At 37.2% G+C, this 16,748-nt stretch overlaps 1 long non-coding RNA gene across 2 annotated transcripts in view; it reads right to left on the minus strand.

The window, feature by feature from the left end:
- LOC145977692 (uncharacterized) overlaps positions 1 to 10,930 on the minus strand; it is a 38,310-nt gene extending 27,380 nt beyond the window's left edge. For both annotated transcript variants that reach the window (XR_014440613.1, XR_014440614.1), the window contains exons 1-2: positions 10,743 to 10,930; positions 239 to 432 (exon numbers count right to left, since the gene is read on the minus strand). This is a non-coding gene — a long non-coding RNA (uncharacterized LOC145977692). The remainder of the gene's footprint in view (positions 1 to 238; positions 433 to 10,742) is intronic.
- Between the last annotated feature and the right edge of the window lie 5,818 nt (positions 10,931 to 16,748).

Genomic DNA, 16,748 nt, shown 5'->3' on the forward strand with positions numbered 1-16,748 from the left:
GACTGAGCTACCGTGGCTATATATAAGATATGAAATTATCATAAATGTTCAGTCCATGACCGAGTTGTAAGCATACACGTGATGCTCTCAGTGTTTTACACAATAAACATTCATTCTGCGATTGCAAATTTTCTAAAAGATTGTGGAAATCCCAAGAAAAATTACATTCAATGACTCAAAAATACTTGGTGAAAAGGCCAAAAGACACAATATACATGGTATAGTATTCAGCATTTACCTGTTGTAGAATTTACAGACTCCCTAGATGTAGATGCTTCATTAAATGGGGAGATTCTATAACCTTTTGTCAACATTTCCAGGTAAAAAAGCAGAAATTCAACCAGCCACACAAAATGCTAAACTGCACCTCATATTTCTTCCCTTTTCGAATCCATGTGATCCATCTGGTCTCAATCTTTCCAACAACAGCACCTGAAAGATAAAATTATGCACATTTTTAGAATAACCAAACGGAACACATATTCGGCATGGAATTTACAAGAGATTTAGTCACAACAAATTTGGCACATTTTTAGCTGCGTTGCATCACTCTGGCAAATGTTTATGGAATGGATAACATGAAAGAAAATAATTAATTTACATTTTATAAAATATGCAGATCACAATAGCGAAAAATATGCATAAAATTGCACCTTTCTTGGTCCTAATCCGTATGTATTTGTCCACTGGTGTTGCATCAGTCAACTACTGCAAGATCTTGTGGTTGACTTGCATGGCTTGCTGAACTCTGAGTTGAAATTTTGCAATCTTAGTTGATAATAAGAAACACGGGAGAAATAGAATGTCATTAAGGGTGCCGGGAGGATCCAAAAATTTGGCTCGAATATGGGAGATCCCAGAAAATAAAGAGAATTGGTCTCCCTAACCTGTATATTAAACTATGTCAAAAAAATGCAGAATGAACAATTCTGCACAAACATTGTGTGCTAAAATTACACCTCAGACTTAAATGGCAGTTAAATCAATATTCTGATAAAATTGAGTGTGAATTTATGAAAAACTTGAATGTAAGTTGATATGGTGAAAAGAAAAAGACCTCTGTGTCTCTTATGAACGCACATGAAAGTATTATGTGAAGATGGGGCTCCACACATGCATGGTCTCTGTCATCAAAATTTCAGATGTGGTAAAGAAGTAGATTTCTGGGTTGCCATCAGGTAGTATGAAAAAAGGTCTCTTGGGATTTGGCAATCTTAAGAATAAGAATATTAGGCAAGTGAGGCAAAAAGAACAGAAAATCAGGGAACAGTGGTTTCAAATAGAGATTTACAAATCCGGATAAACCAGATATCAGATAGTTTTCTATCTGGATATTGTACATTCTGATGTACAGATATACAGATTATCCAAACTATCCAGATATTCAGATTAACCGAATTGTTTGTATTTCACTGTATGGATTTTCTACAAATCTTTCATCAAATCTGTACTATCCAAACTGAATTATCCAGATATTTAGATATCTGAATTATCTGGAAATTTGCATATCAAAATTACCTGCACAAACAGATTATCCATTGCATCCGAAATGGATATTGGGTAATTTGAATCATCATATCCATTATCTGGATATTCTGGTCATCCCTAGTTTCAAATGTCTTGGTAGACAAGAAGGGTCTGTATCTACAGCTCAAGGCCACCTCCCACATCCTGAGAACCCAGAGACAACAGTCAAGGTTCACTGATACTGGATATATACCAATGGTTCCTTAATTTTTCCTGGGCTCTAATGTCATTTCTCCAGACACCTCCTTCGAATGAATGAATGAATTAAAATTGTTGGGTGCTTTGTTAGCCATTTTACATCCTTCAGTGTACGCAGGGAAATAGCCCTTATCTAACATTCTTATCTAAGAGTTAAAAAAAGGCTGTAAAAAGCCCACTGAGAAATTTTAAAGTGCAGATTGTAAAGGGACCTGCACGGACAAACACAACAGATTAAAAAGTTAAGAATATTCACTAAAAACTTCCTCACAGACAGTGGAAGAGACCAGCTCTTCTCAGAAAACTAAAATCATTTGCTAAAATACTCCCAACAGCTGGGAAGATTAAAGAGCTGCCTGAGGAAAGCAAAATTCAGGGTTCCCACGTAAACTCTAACTACATTTTCCCTGAGTTTTCCAGAATCAGCATATTTTTCCCAGAGTACTCAATACCCAGTACATTACTACTTTAAATATATTTTACAATGGCCTACGGTGCATCTGTTTTATCAGTAATTTTACCGATCTGATATATTTTTAAACAATCTGTAATATAGTGCAATATTCTGCCATCTTGTTATTTATTTTATGATTAAGAACATGTAATTAATAAAACATTAAAATGTGTTACCATGTAATTAATGTTATAGTTTTGCAAAGTAAATGTCTAAATAGGTAGTTCCTTTTCAAAGGCAAAACTCACCACAATCACCCGATTATGTACATTAATTAAGGAGGTGAATGAACCGTTCATCTAACATTCAAGGATCACTTGCAATTTTACATCAGATCAGTAGGCCTATTAGTAAATTTTGTGTATATATAGTACTTTATGAGTATCAGTCAATAACAAAACAAATTAAAGAATAAAAATGATATATTTATGCACTTAATCAAGGTGTGTTTTTTTGGGTTTTTTTTTTTTTTGGGAACTTTCACACTTTCTTCACAGGACACAAAATAAATTTCAAACACAGTCACAAACATTGGGAGGTGGTTCATCATGTGGTATTCAAAGTCATTGCTAATTGATCTACAGAACTGAAAGAACATTTTGTTCAAGTATTGTACTATCCAGCACTTCAGTGACAGTGGAACAATCAGTGTATGGAAGCATCAGAGATGGTCTGTGAACTGACCAGTTCCAAAATGTCCATGTCTCATATGTTGCAAAGTGACCTGGGACTGAAAGCTTACAAACAATATACAGACTACTTTCTAGCCTCGGAAAGCAATAAAGGCAAAGTGCCTATTGGATCATGAAGCATAAATTGTCACAGAAGAATTATCATGGAGGCAGGTTTCAACTTGCAGAATGACAGGTTGTATGCCACAAGAAGTTAGTAGGGGCCACATTCTGCTTCAATCATGGTGTGGTGGGAAATGGGGCATTATGAAAGCATCACTGAGCTCCTTTTCTGCAAGAAAGGGGTTAAAACATCAGCCCGAGTGTACCAGGAGACAGTCCAGGAGACAATGGTCAAGGATCTAAGCAATATTATTCCATTGCCGGGAGTGGAGTTTTCAGCAGGATTGTGCACCAGCTCATACGGCTCAAACAACCCAGCAGTGGCTTGAGACAAATGTGCTCAACTTTATTTCCCCTTCAGATGGATCATCTGGCAGTACAGGCCTCAGCTCTCTGGACTAGAAATTGTGGTCTGTACTACAAGACATGATTTGAAAGAAGATATAATGCAATATTGTCACTTTGAACCACTTGTCTTGTAAAGGCAGTGGAAGATTTCCCCCTCGATATAGGCATAATGCAATTGATGATGGCCACAGAGACTTAGGTCCTATGTGCAGGTCAAAGGTGGTCATTTTGTTCTTTGTGTATACAATATATCCACCTAACACATATCCATAGGATATGATATCTTAAAAGTATATTCTGTTATTTCATTCAGAGCTTTGAAATATTTATATGGTAAGACTGGGTGTGTATACGTAGAATACTTTCAGATTATAAAGGGTGTCTACCAAAATAACAAATCCAAAATTCTTGACTTTTTCTTGACCTATTTTTTTTCTTTATTTCTAACATTTATTTAATCTATACTTAGGTATAGTTGGAAATTAAGAAAATATATAATTTTAGATTTCCAAATATTCAATTTTATCACATCACTGTACAGGTATATAGCAATGTAAGCTCACTATACTGCAAAAAATAGCAAAGGTTCTTGACCTAAAGCATAATTTCTTGCCTTTCTTGACCAATTCGTTAATTTGACTGGTAGACACCCTGTTATAATATCAATTAATCTGTGATGCAAAATTAAAACATACCTAAAGCCTACTTCTTCAAAATATGTAGTTCACATAAAGCAAGTTAGTGAAGTTGGAATTATTAGTACAAGAACAAAACATATTTTAGTCCTTCAGATGTGCTTCATTGGGACTCAATGATAATTAGATGATTTTCCCTGAGATTTTACTTTTCTTCAAATTCACTGAGAATTCCAGGTTTTCCAGGTGTGTGGGAACCCTGAAAATTGGCACATTCAATCAGCAGCGGCACAAGGGGGAACTCATACTTCACCCAAGTATTGTTAAATTAAAACATTGATAGTTTACAGACAAGGAGATTTGAATCTTGCAATCAGTCAAGCTGGCGCAACGACTGCCAAAATCGTCCTCACTGCATCGCCAGCTGTTTCGTACCCCTCGCGAGGCAACGATCTGAGCTGCCCCAACTAAGTTGACACACATGCAGAGGGTTGAAAATGACTCAGCGGGGAACATTTCCACCATGAGTGGGGAACAAGATGGCGGGTAGCAGGGTTAACTATGCTTGTCATAAGACACCAGCCGAGCCCGTTTTCGCTTGGCACGGCGAGGGAACTTTTGCAGCGTTGGCACAGTTGCCACCTACAGTGATAAGCCGCTAAATACGACTGATTTGTAAGACCCGTTGGGAAAGTAATTCATGAGAAAGGTACTATCTACTTTTTATGCCTACTTTTGGAGAAACGAACGTAGTATTCTTCCAAAGTTAAATGAACATTTTGATAATAGGGCCATAAAGGGCTATCCAGACTTTTTTTGAAAATATAAACGTAAAAACTCCTATGGTGATGCGAGTTTCCTTTGGCATGTCAACAATTTATTTTTACAACAAATGTCTAGGATATTTTCGACATCCAGTTGGAATACGTGTGTATGGGGGAGGAGAAAATGAGAGGATTTGTTTTTCCCTTCCTCTTGTAATTGTTGCGTTTTTAGGGAAGTGTCCTGTAGTGTATAAAAGCTAGGTTAGTGAGTGAAGATGAATCGGATGCGTTATTACTTAAACACACACGGTTTTCCACATTACCAAACGAGAATAAACATCTTAGCCAGTGGTGCAACCTGAAGGAGGGGATGGGGTGAGCATTGCTGAAGGTTTTATTTTATTTTTATTATTATTATTATTTTTCCGTTCGCACTACCCATCATAGTTGCCGCCGGCCGCCACTGCATTCAATAATATGCCGAACACTTAAAATGACATTACAGACACAACACATTGGAGGGCCCAGCCATGTGTGGTGAAGTGGCTGTGTACAATACGCAGCCGAGGTAGAATAACTTCTCAGCAGAAGTCGCAGTATGACAAACACCATGTAACAATGGTGGGCTTAATGCTCTATGCTTGTATCCAGTTACTTCCTACCACAAGTGTCAAGAAGGGAACAATGAAACACATTCTGCATGTCCCTGGCTGGCAGAAAATGAACAATAACATCACCGCCTGCATCAGCAGACTTGGCAGCAGCATAAGCTGCTTCGTTCCCCTTTATACCCACATGACTAGTCTTATCACTCTATCCTTCCATAATGTTCCCTATTATGACCTGAATATCCACCCCCAATGATCTAAGTGAAATGCAAACTCCAGACTGCAGCACTTGGGGCCATACGAGGTCATTGACCAGTTCTCTCCCAACGTCTTTCAAGAACAAGCGATGTCGATGGTGCTTTCAAGATTCCCAATCTGAGTACCTCAAATTCAAAATTATGCACTCAGCAATATCTACACAGTCCAGCACATTGTACCAGAATTGGTCTTCACAACTGAGAAGCGCATTCAGATGACCGTTGCAGTGATGTGTACATAGAGTGCCACCTCTCGACAAACATACAGTGCCCTCTATCAGGAATCATAGATGGCTCTTGCGAATTCTTACAGGAACAATTATCAGTGAGGCGGGAAACGCATGCAATGTGCAATTTTTGTTGCATTTAGGAATTCTATAGGAAATGCCAACAAGACTAAGATCTATAAAATAATAGACGATAACCTCATCTTCACCACACTTTCCGATAATTATAATCATATTGTCAATGTATCTGGACTGCAAGTTTTACTTTGATATTTTTTCTGATATCAAGTATTATAAAAGTGAAAATCTATTACAGAAATTCGAAGGAACCATAATTTTGTACAAGACTGAGAATCATAAGAACGAAAGAAACAAGTTTCTGAACTGAATCTTTTTTGGGAGTGGAATCCAAGAACCGAATCCAGAAATGGAAGTGAATTGCTTGTTCATTTTGCAACTTTTTCTCTTGCAGACTCCAAAATGCACGTAAATTCCAGACGATCTGCAAAATTCCCTGTTTTCCAGATGCATAGCATCTGCTAGATTTAGACTTTTATTGTGAAGTTTTTTAGAATAATTTTAACCGAACTGTGTAACAGTGACGAGAGTATTGAGTGTCAGTGAAATGGCGAAGCCAGGTACAAGTCGCAGCAAGCTATGGAATGCAGTAGGCTGTAGCAAGGAAGATTTCATCGAAACAGATGGCAAGATTATTCACTGTACTTTACTTTTTAAAAAAAGGGAAAATTTTCCTCTAAAAAGGACAAAAAAAAGGGGGGTGAAGGTACTGTAGTTTTTTTTGCACTAAACTAAAAATACTATTTTAAATGAAAGCTCAATGTACCATATATAAAAAAGGGATACAATAAATTTCATATTAATGTATCTCTTCTTATATATGAATGGTAGTATAGTATATTGTGTTTTCATTTAAAATAATATTTTTAGTGGTGTGCAAAATAAACTGTAGTCCTTTTTCATTTCCTTTAAATCCAGTCTCCAATTATAAGAACAAGAGGAACAAGTTTCTGTACTGAATCTTTTTAGGGAGTGGAATCACAAGAACCGAATCCAGAAGTGAAAATGAATCATTTGTTCATTTTGCAACTTTTTCTCACGCAGACTCCAAAGAGCTTCATTACAACAGTAATTAATATACAAACTATAGGAATATCCATAGAAGAACCTGTTCCGTGATCGATATTCCACGTTTTATTTAACCTGTTAAGTTTGTATACCGCTGTAATTTGAGGTTTTAAATATATACTTTCTTTCTTCTGCATGTAGATTCTAGATGATCTGCAAAATTTCTTGACAAGCCCAACTCCCTGACATTTCCATGTTTCCTACACGTGTAGCAACCCTGGTAACAACTAAGTGCATGGGTGTCACCAGAATTTTCTTTGATGACTTATGCTTATTATCATAAAATAATAAGTATTATAAACTAATAAAAGGAACCAATGTTATTCCGACTTTATTATTAATATATATCGTTGGGTGGGGTGTTCTACTTTATACACCAGATGAGTGAATATACACCACAACAGTTTTCTTTATTATTTAACATTCCATACATTAGTGTACTGAAATGCACAATTATTCTCTTTTGTTATTAACCTTTACATGCCTCATTAAAGAAAAAGTTTTAAAACATGCATAAAACTAAAATTTTTGGAATTTTTGATTGAAAACTGTGAAATCATTTGAAGGGTCAAAAAGAAAAGGGTAAGTCAATATTCTGTCGTAAGCAAGGTAGTGACGTAATTTCTTGTCACGCTGTACTAAACTTTACAACATGCTTTCTTGTAGAAATTGTTGTTACAGTAAATTTGAACCTTGGTGAAAGTAATTACCACTGTTTGGAGTTCTGAGAAGTGCAATAAATCAGCAAAAAACAGACATAAAAAGTACCTTATCCAAGCATCCGTGCTTCCCATCGACATGGCATTTATTGTTCATAAAAAGGGAAAGTATCACAGAATAGTGGAAATGATTATGAAAGTAATTAGCACTATTTGCAGTTCTGAAAAGTCCTATTTATAAGGCGAAACAAGTTGTAATAGGTATCTTACGCAAATATCTCCACTTTCCATCCGCAAGGCATTTTGCAGACTACTTCAACTCGTCAGACAGTGCAGGCCACGAAGCTACACTACGGTATTGAGAACTGTAAGATGCTGCCATCTGCCATTCACTTAATCCATGTTAAGTACTTAATTTTTGAAACTGGCACGGACCACAGCAAATGGCTCTGTGGGCCATGGGTTGAACACCCCCTGCTGTAAGGGATATTGCGCTTTAGACCAGCACCAACATCATGAGATGTTGAGAGCATTTAAGATAATTATTTTAACACTAAGAGCGCTAAACCTGCCCCACTTAACCTAACCTAATCATTTAGATACATTATTTGAATATTAAGATGTCTAAACTTGACTTGACTAACAACACACACGTGTGACCTAGATGGCAGCAGCAGTTAGTAACCAAGGCGACAGTAAACATATGGCTGGTTGCAAGAGAAGTACCACACACGAGTATACGGAAGTGAAAAAACATTCTCAAGAGAGCATGCAGTAAGTAATCGCTAACACTCCAAAGCATGTGTTAACAGACATAAAAATAAATCGTACCATCAAAAATATGCCTGCGTACCTTGTGTACCAAAAATTTGAATTAAACAATCGGAACTTCGGCCGGTAAGAATAACCTACATCGTTTATTGTGCATGCGGCATAGAAAGATATTAATAGTACATGGTCAGGGAGACCCAGGTGTGCAGATGGAGGACGAAAATTAAAAATAACAAACTTTCTGATATATATTTTTTTGTAACTTAAAATGAATTATGTCAATTTCCAGGAGGGATTAATGGACTGGCAACAGGTAGTGAGACTAGCAGATTGAGCTTTTCTTAAATTAAGTACATATGCCATTATACTTCACACATTGCCAATGTTTTGCAAGTTAAATCACTCATATTAACCATAAAGCATAACATGGAAAAATAAATATGAATATTACAATTATCATGGAGAACAGTTAACCTAAGTAACTCACCTACACACTATAAAGATTTCAGTTCCAGTTTCATAGATCGGAAACACGTTAAAATCGGATATTTTGTGTTTCGCATGGTTCGTACCTACCAATTGTGTATAGTACAAGGTGCCATTATGCTTTTTGCATGAAAACAAACACAATTTTTCACATATAGAGTAATTTTTGTTATTCCTTTTTTCGCTTCATTAACACACAATATGGCGGGCAAAACTTGACTTGACAGTGTTTCCAACCTTCATCACCGAAAAATACCTACTATCATGTTCGTCACATGTGCAAATTGTACATTATGCACGGGTAGCTGACTGATAGCCCCTCGAACCATTCACGGATAGCCCTACGAACCATTCTGATAAGGTTAGGTTAGGTTAGGCAAGCATAGTTAAAAAAAGGGGGGTGGAAATACTGACAGGGGGTTACGTCATCAAACGTATGCAGCATCTGCTTCACGTAGGGAAAGCAATGGCAATTGTGCATGGGTGAGGTATTTCTCTTGAAAATACATAATTTCCCAGTAAAATAGGTTCCACGATGAAAGAAAATACCTCGACGAACGTTGGAAACTTTAGAGAAACTCATTTCTGTAAGTAGTTTCTTCTGTAAAAATGAAGAAATGTGTCTCCGATACATGACACTGTTATCAAGATTTCTAGCAATATTTTTACACACACACACACATGGAACCTAACTGCCTTGCCTTACAAGCAGGGCAAGAAAAGAAATAAAATATTACAAGGGGACACATATGTATTGTAAAACAAATCGATATACAGTAATAATAATTTTCTTAGACCTAGAATACAATGTTTGGAAAGCATCATAGTTTATGTTGAAAAAATTATGTGAAGTAGATCCAAAACACACTGATATCATCATCATCAATATCTGCATAAAGTAGACATATTGTTATCACGGTACAGTTCCATTTATCGTTAACATATTTCTTCATTTTTACAGAAGAGGTAACAGTATGGTATAGGGAAAACACATTTCTTCAAATTTACAGGAGAAACTACTTACGGAACTGAGTTTCTGTAGACTTTTGAAAGCTCGTGCAAGTGTTTTCTCCCTTCGTTCAACTTATTCGGCTGCTAAATCATGTATTTTTCGACATTAACGTCTCTCCGATGCACAAAAGCTCTTGCCTCCATTACGTTCGACTATGCGAACCAAATGTTGCATGCGTTCAATGACGTAACCCCCAGTCAGCGTTTCCAAACTCGCCATTGTTTTGCCAGAACATGACAATTTTAACTATGTTTGCCTAACCTCACAGAACCTAACCTTGCGTGCATGGTTCGTGGGCTATTTATGAATGGTTTGTGGGGCTATCCGTCAACTACCGTGCATAATGGTTCGTGGGGCTATCCGTCAGCTACCTGTGCATAATGTACAATTTGCACATGTGACGATCACGATAGCAGGTATTTTTCGGTGAAGAGGGTTGGAAACACTATATAACCACAACGTGAGTCAAGATGTGGCCGCCATATTGTGTGTTAAGGAAGCGAAGAAAGGAATCAAAAAAAATACTCTGTATGTGAGAAATTGTGTGTTTGTTTTCGTGTAAAAAGCATAATGGCACCTTGAACTATGTTCCGCAATACACAATTGGTAAGTACGAACCATGCGAAACACAAAATATCCGATATACGGAACTGTTACCGGTATTACTTATGTACATGTCTGAAACAATGCTCATGAAAACTGTTTTCCGTGTTATTCATTATGAGATTTATAAAATTCAGTTAAGTTGACGAATCATGAATGTCAGCAAGTTAAAATAAAACACATATGCAAATGACAAACTACCAGCCAAAGCATGCATGCTGTGACAAGTTTAATATTTTTGCGATGTACTTACCATATTTATTTATTTCATTCGTCTTTTTTTCCCGTAGACCCTTGGTGAAAGCGCAGGGGAGAAATGCAGTAAACTTCTATGTATTTGGTAATTCTATTCATTCCTTTTTCAAAATGATAAAATATTTTAAACAAAATTTTATTTTCAAGAAATCTCGCTTTCCTCTTTCATATTGGCACAAGGTCATCCGACAGTCACTGTTGCCAGTAAGTGCAATGCACTGCTTTATAATTCAAAATATTCAAACATGACAAATCTTGTATGGCCGATATTGTGGTATTTTCTCTCTCTCTTTGTTTTGATTTGTTTAATATTTAACGTCGTTTTTCTATTTCTTCAAATTCATCGCGATGATGAGATGAAAGAACAGACACAATTGTACACTCACTTAGAACCTTTGGGTGCATTATTGTGAATCAAAAACTCGATGCGATAATTTGCTATCGACAAAGAAGTTGTTAGCAAGAGTACCCAACGGTTGCTCAGATAGGTTAGTCGCAAATGGACCTACAGTATAGCAAATTTGACGTTTTTTACAACAATGGATCCATCAAACTTTTCGCGTGTTCAGAAATTTCCGGTTCGTATTGACCCTCGCCCAGGGGGTGCCCACAGGGGGGATTGTGGCTCAGATTGTGCCATCAATTTTTTGGGAGGGGGGTGTTTTCCTTAATGTAATATAAAATTTAACATTTATATATTATTTCCAAAATAAATGTAAAGACGTTTAGACCTTAGGTACACCATATTTAATCCATTAGATGTAGGGTGACCAGACGTCCTCTTTTATCCGGACATGTCCTCCTTTTTAGGTGTCTGTCCGGCGTCCGGGCGGATTTTTTAGAAATCGGTAAATGTCCTCCTTTTTTGGAAAGAGTTTAGCATCGACTATAGCACGTGTGCTTATATACTAAGAAATGCTCGAAAATAGGCACCCTAAAATTAGAAGAATACATTAAAATGGGCAATGAATGTGAACTTATTTCAATTTTCTTACAATATACAGTTATACTGTATTAGCACTTCAGCTTATACATAAAAGTGTGCTAACGATAAACAAACTATTATTACTCTTTTGATCGAAATTCACATTTGCTGAGAATCGTCAGTTAAAGTAATTCTCACAAAAAGAGCTTGTGCTAAAGCTGTGCGGATTTGAACAAATGATGAAATAACAATTTTCATCATTGTGACCAAAAAATGTAAACAGTGTTCCAATTATGACCCTCAAATCTGGCGAATACCAAATAACATCAACAAAGCCTTCTCCAATGCAGGGAAAGCCAAAGGCACGTAGAAAAATTGAAGTATGCAAGAATTGCAGAATAGAATCTTTTTGGCACGATTAAGCGAGATAGACACTAACCCTGAAAATAGGCATTTACAGGCACTATAAAAATTCGTTTTCAGACTAGAAACACCATGAAACGAACTTTAAACATTAAAGCCTATGTTTTACTACAAAGAATAAAATAGGCAAAATTCCACACCCTAGTCATTAGTATTATTCTAACTCGTTGCTTCGCACGTAGTCTGTAAAAGTAAAGTGCTCCCCTGTGCTTTGCACCATGCCATGAAAGCATATAGGGGATGTGGAGTTAGGGTCCCACACTTCCTTGATCGCACTTCCTTGATCGCACTTCCTTGGGGGTGATGTGATCAGCACCAAGCCCCTGGCCGCCTTTTATCCCCATAGTTTCCTCCAGGTATCCACTTTATATGACGCTGGGTGAGCGTTGGAGCCGCTTGAACAGGTAGAAAATATCCCGGATCTACCCCGCTGGGGATTGAACCTCTCTCTCACATGGTAGTCAGACAGCCTAACGACCGAGTCTGTGCAGTTCCTTTTCGATTGATTGATTTGATTTATTTTACTTCGCTTTTCTGCCACTTTTGGTTAATCGCGAAGATTGGTAGGAGCGATGATATGATGATTTCGATGAAGGAACACTCACAAAGAACACCCATACCAGGCCCGGGATTAGATTCCGGGACCTTGGCATTGTGGCGCGGTGTGCTAACCACTCCGCCACGGAAAACGGCCAGTTCCTTCTCAAGTTATACATAGGTGATACAGAAACGTGTAGTGAGAATTTTGATTATTAAGTAATATTTACTTTCATGAAATAACGAAGCGAAAGTGTAAATTCAACAATGGTCTTGCAAGAAAATATCGGGCATTTTAAAGGATGGAAGAAACGATTATGGGGTAAGTGTAAGGTGGCTGTCACTTTCCCCTGCTGTTGAAAGAGTGCTAGAAATGTTCCTGGCATTGAAATCATATTTCTTGAAACAATCCAAACTACCTAAAATTTTAATTCTGTTTTTGGAATAAGTTAAAATAAATCTTACTTGTTACATTTGCATTCACATGTGGGGATATTTCCTTCTAATATCCAAGAATTCTGTGCTTCAAATTGTAGATATTCTTTGCCATTTGTTAAATAACAGATTAGGAGATTGCTTTCTTTGCTTAAAGGTAAGAGAAAGTTATTGAAGGAGATCACCTGAAAAGTGTCTGTGAGCAAAGTGTTGGTAATTTTTTTTAAATATTGCTTAAATTATGAGTAATGACAAATGTGGTGCCATTTTTTGCGGTGTCCTCTTTTTTATGACTTTGTCCTCCTTTTTCGCCATGCTCTGTCCTCTTTTTTGAATGTATGTGTCTGGTCACCCTAATTAGATGAAGAAAATGAAGTATTTGGAGGTAGCGATGATGCCCACAGGTGGGTTTGTGAACTCACATTATGTCCAAGCAACTTATTTTTTTTTGGGGGGGGGGTCGATTTTTTGTGATGGAAATTTGATGTGAAACAGTACAGCATTTGGCACAAGTTGAATTACGTTATTAACTATCCATTGCTGTTCCATAAATAGCAAATTCTAGACTCCCAAGGAAATTGTAACGGTTAATATTACTATTAAGAAAGTGGGGATATCCAACTCTTACACATTGGGTCTTAAATCGACACGTGGATTCTGTTGGGGGATTGAGGATTAAACGTTGGGGGATGGGGACAATATCGGACTATTGAATATCATTCTTAAATCTTAGATTATCGTGAGAATTTTAGTTAGGGGGGGGGCTGAGCATTAAATTTGGGGCGATATCCAACTCTTGTGTTTTAATATTACGTCTGAGATTGTAGCGGAAAATGTGGTTTGGAGGGTTTTTTTTTCTTTTGGAGGGAGTAATATTGGTAATATCTAGGTTGGAGGATTGAATATTAAATTTGAGGGGAGGAGATATGGAGCTCTTAATAATGTGTAAAATCTTAGATTGTCAAGGGATTTCTCTAGGGTTCGAACATTATATTTGGGGACTATATTTAGCGATATGGTATGCGCACTTTTCGGCGCCGAACATGGGAAAAGAGATGCTGGAAAAGAGTAAATATCGAGGGATCCTATGAAAGTATTGACGTCCCATTAAGTTAATATTCTCGCAAGCCTGCAAAGAAATGGATATAAAAATGTTCTTGCTCGCTTCGCTCAAAATATTGCGTTACAGAAGTGTGTGTCTGGCATTTTCATGAGACGATTGTGAAGAATTATTAAGAATTATTACCTGCAAGATATAAACAATATTCTCGATATTTATTAATAATATAATTTCTTAAAATATAATGTTTAGTGTCGGTATACTGCTTAATTTAAAGCAGGTGAGTCAGTTCGATGATATGGTTCTATTAGCAATATTATTCTATTATTGATTCCCTGTAGGCTATGCTGCAATAGTTGTAGGCTACTAACTGTACTTCATAGTAACGCCTTGCACATTACTCGATAAAACAGGAAAATAAATAGTGTCAAATTCGCATTTTAACTTATTATTGCAGGATAATTTTGCTTTAGCAAGTGAAATTTGCACTTAAGATGAAATCCATGTAATTATTGCTATGGTTTCCAAAAAGAAATGTAATTACCCCAAGCAGAGGGGGTGAGTTCTTTGAAGGAGGCACCTATTATATTCTCGTCCCAGCCTTAGGAACTTCTAGCTAGGGTTCTGTAATTTTCGATCTTAAGTTGTATTAGAGTCATTCCATGCGAAATCAACACAGCCTCCAACCTGACCATCTCCGATTTTCATGAAATTTGGGGAGTTGAAACTATGAATGGAACTTAGTTACTATCAAAATATTTAGTTCCGTGCGTCTTGTAATTGTTAAATTATTCAAGGACAAAGTTAGCAGAAATTGCCCTTTTTGAGCCCGCTTAGCTATACTAAATGTGCTTATTGTACAGGGAATTGAACATGCTTTTCAGTGATATATAGCAAGCCCACCTTTCGATAAAAATATAATTTTGTCACGTGACCTTGACCTTTGACCTTGAATATCTCAAAACATGTCATCACCAAAAATCGTGAAAAAAATATATTTGGTCCCTCATACCATACTCTAAAACACATCAAATAATCATTCTGGGACTATTTTTAAGAACTATTTCTTTGCAAACTGATAATGCATATTATTAATTAACACATAATTAAAACATAGCAACAGTATCCCACGATGTTTACTCTTTAAAATCTTGCTTTGCTCGTTCGGCGTCCTCTTTACCTCAGCACATGCTCCCTGTCCCTTTCTGTTCTAGCTTCAGTTAGAAACTATGCAAATATATAATTTTAATAGATCTATGTTGCGAGTGAGTTGCAGATTCTTCTGGTGTTTTCAAATCTCTGTTTAAACAATGATTTACAAACTGAAATAAAGTAATGAAACTCTCTATATACGAGGTGCACACCAAAAGTACGTACCGTTTTGTTCTGAAGTCAACATTTCTTCTCTTTTCAGGGAAATAACTATGGCATCGGAGACTTCCATCCTTCGTCTTCAAGCAGTGTCAGTTTTGTGTGCTAGGTGGCAGTAGTTGAGTGACAGTGCCTGAAGGAGTAAGACGTGTTTCTGATACTGCCTGGGGAAATGGAATTTCTACTTGAAGAGCAACGGGTAAATGTGAAATTCCTTACCGCAGCTGGACGTTGTGCAGCTGATATTCATCGCCAACTGGAGGCCGTGTGTGGTGATAGTGCTCTTGCAGAAAACACTGTTAGGAAGTGGGTGCGTGAGTTCAAAGATGGACGAACAAGTGTGAAAGACGAGCAGAGGTCTGGACGTCCGAAAACAGCATCAACTGATGCTAACATTGACCGTGTTGAACATTTTATCATGGAAGATAGGCGTGTCACCATGCAGGAGATTTGTGATACCCTGGGGCTAACAATGGGAACAGTAGAACGAATAATCACCAAAGATTTGTGCCTAAAGAAAGTTTCCTCTCGCTGGGTTCCACGATTGCTTAGTGACGATCAAAAAGATGCTCGCGTTCGATCCAGTGTTGCAAATTTGACACGATTCAGAAGGGAGGGACACAATTTTTTGGACAGTATTGTGACAATGGATGAAACACAAATTCCATTATTCAATCCAGAAACAAAAAGACAGTCGATGCAACGGAAACACACGGATTCACCATCCCGAAAAAATTTCGTCAGATTGCATCAAATGACAAAGTGCTATACGCAATCTTCTGGGATTCCCAGGGAGTGATATTGTCTCATCCAGTTCCCAAAGGTCATACAATTACGGGCGAGTATTTTCGTAAACTTTTGGCTATAGAATTTTTGCCGAAATTGACTATGAAACGACCACAAATGGCTAATGTCAATTTCATTCTCCACATTTGACAATGCACCGCCACATCGTGCTAATGTTGTGACCTCATTCTTGGCTGACCACGGTATTGAACTTCCGACACATCCACCATACTCACCAGATTTAGCCCCGAGTGACTTCTGGTTGTTCCCAAACCTCAAGAATTCTCTTCGTGGACGCCATTTTGCCAATAGATCATCCCTGGGAAGTGCTGTTTACCAATATCTAAAACATACCTCCAAATATGACTATGCCACATGCTACACAAAATGGACTGAGCGATGGCAACTATGTATCAATAAAGAGGGAGAGTTTGTTGAAAAATAAACAGGTTATTTCATTGTATTTC

Source organism: Lepisma saccharinum, chromosome 23 (genome assembly GCF_977018435.1).
Source record: "Lepisma saccharinum chromosome 23, izLepSacc3.1, whole genome shotgun sequence".
Classification (NCBI taxonomy): Eukaryota; Metazoa; Arthropoda; class Insecta; order Zygentoma; family Lepismatidae; genus Lepisma; species Lepisma saccharinum.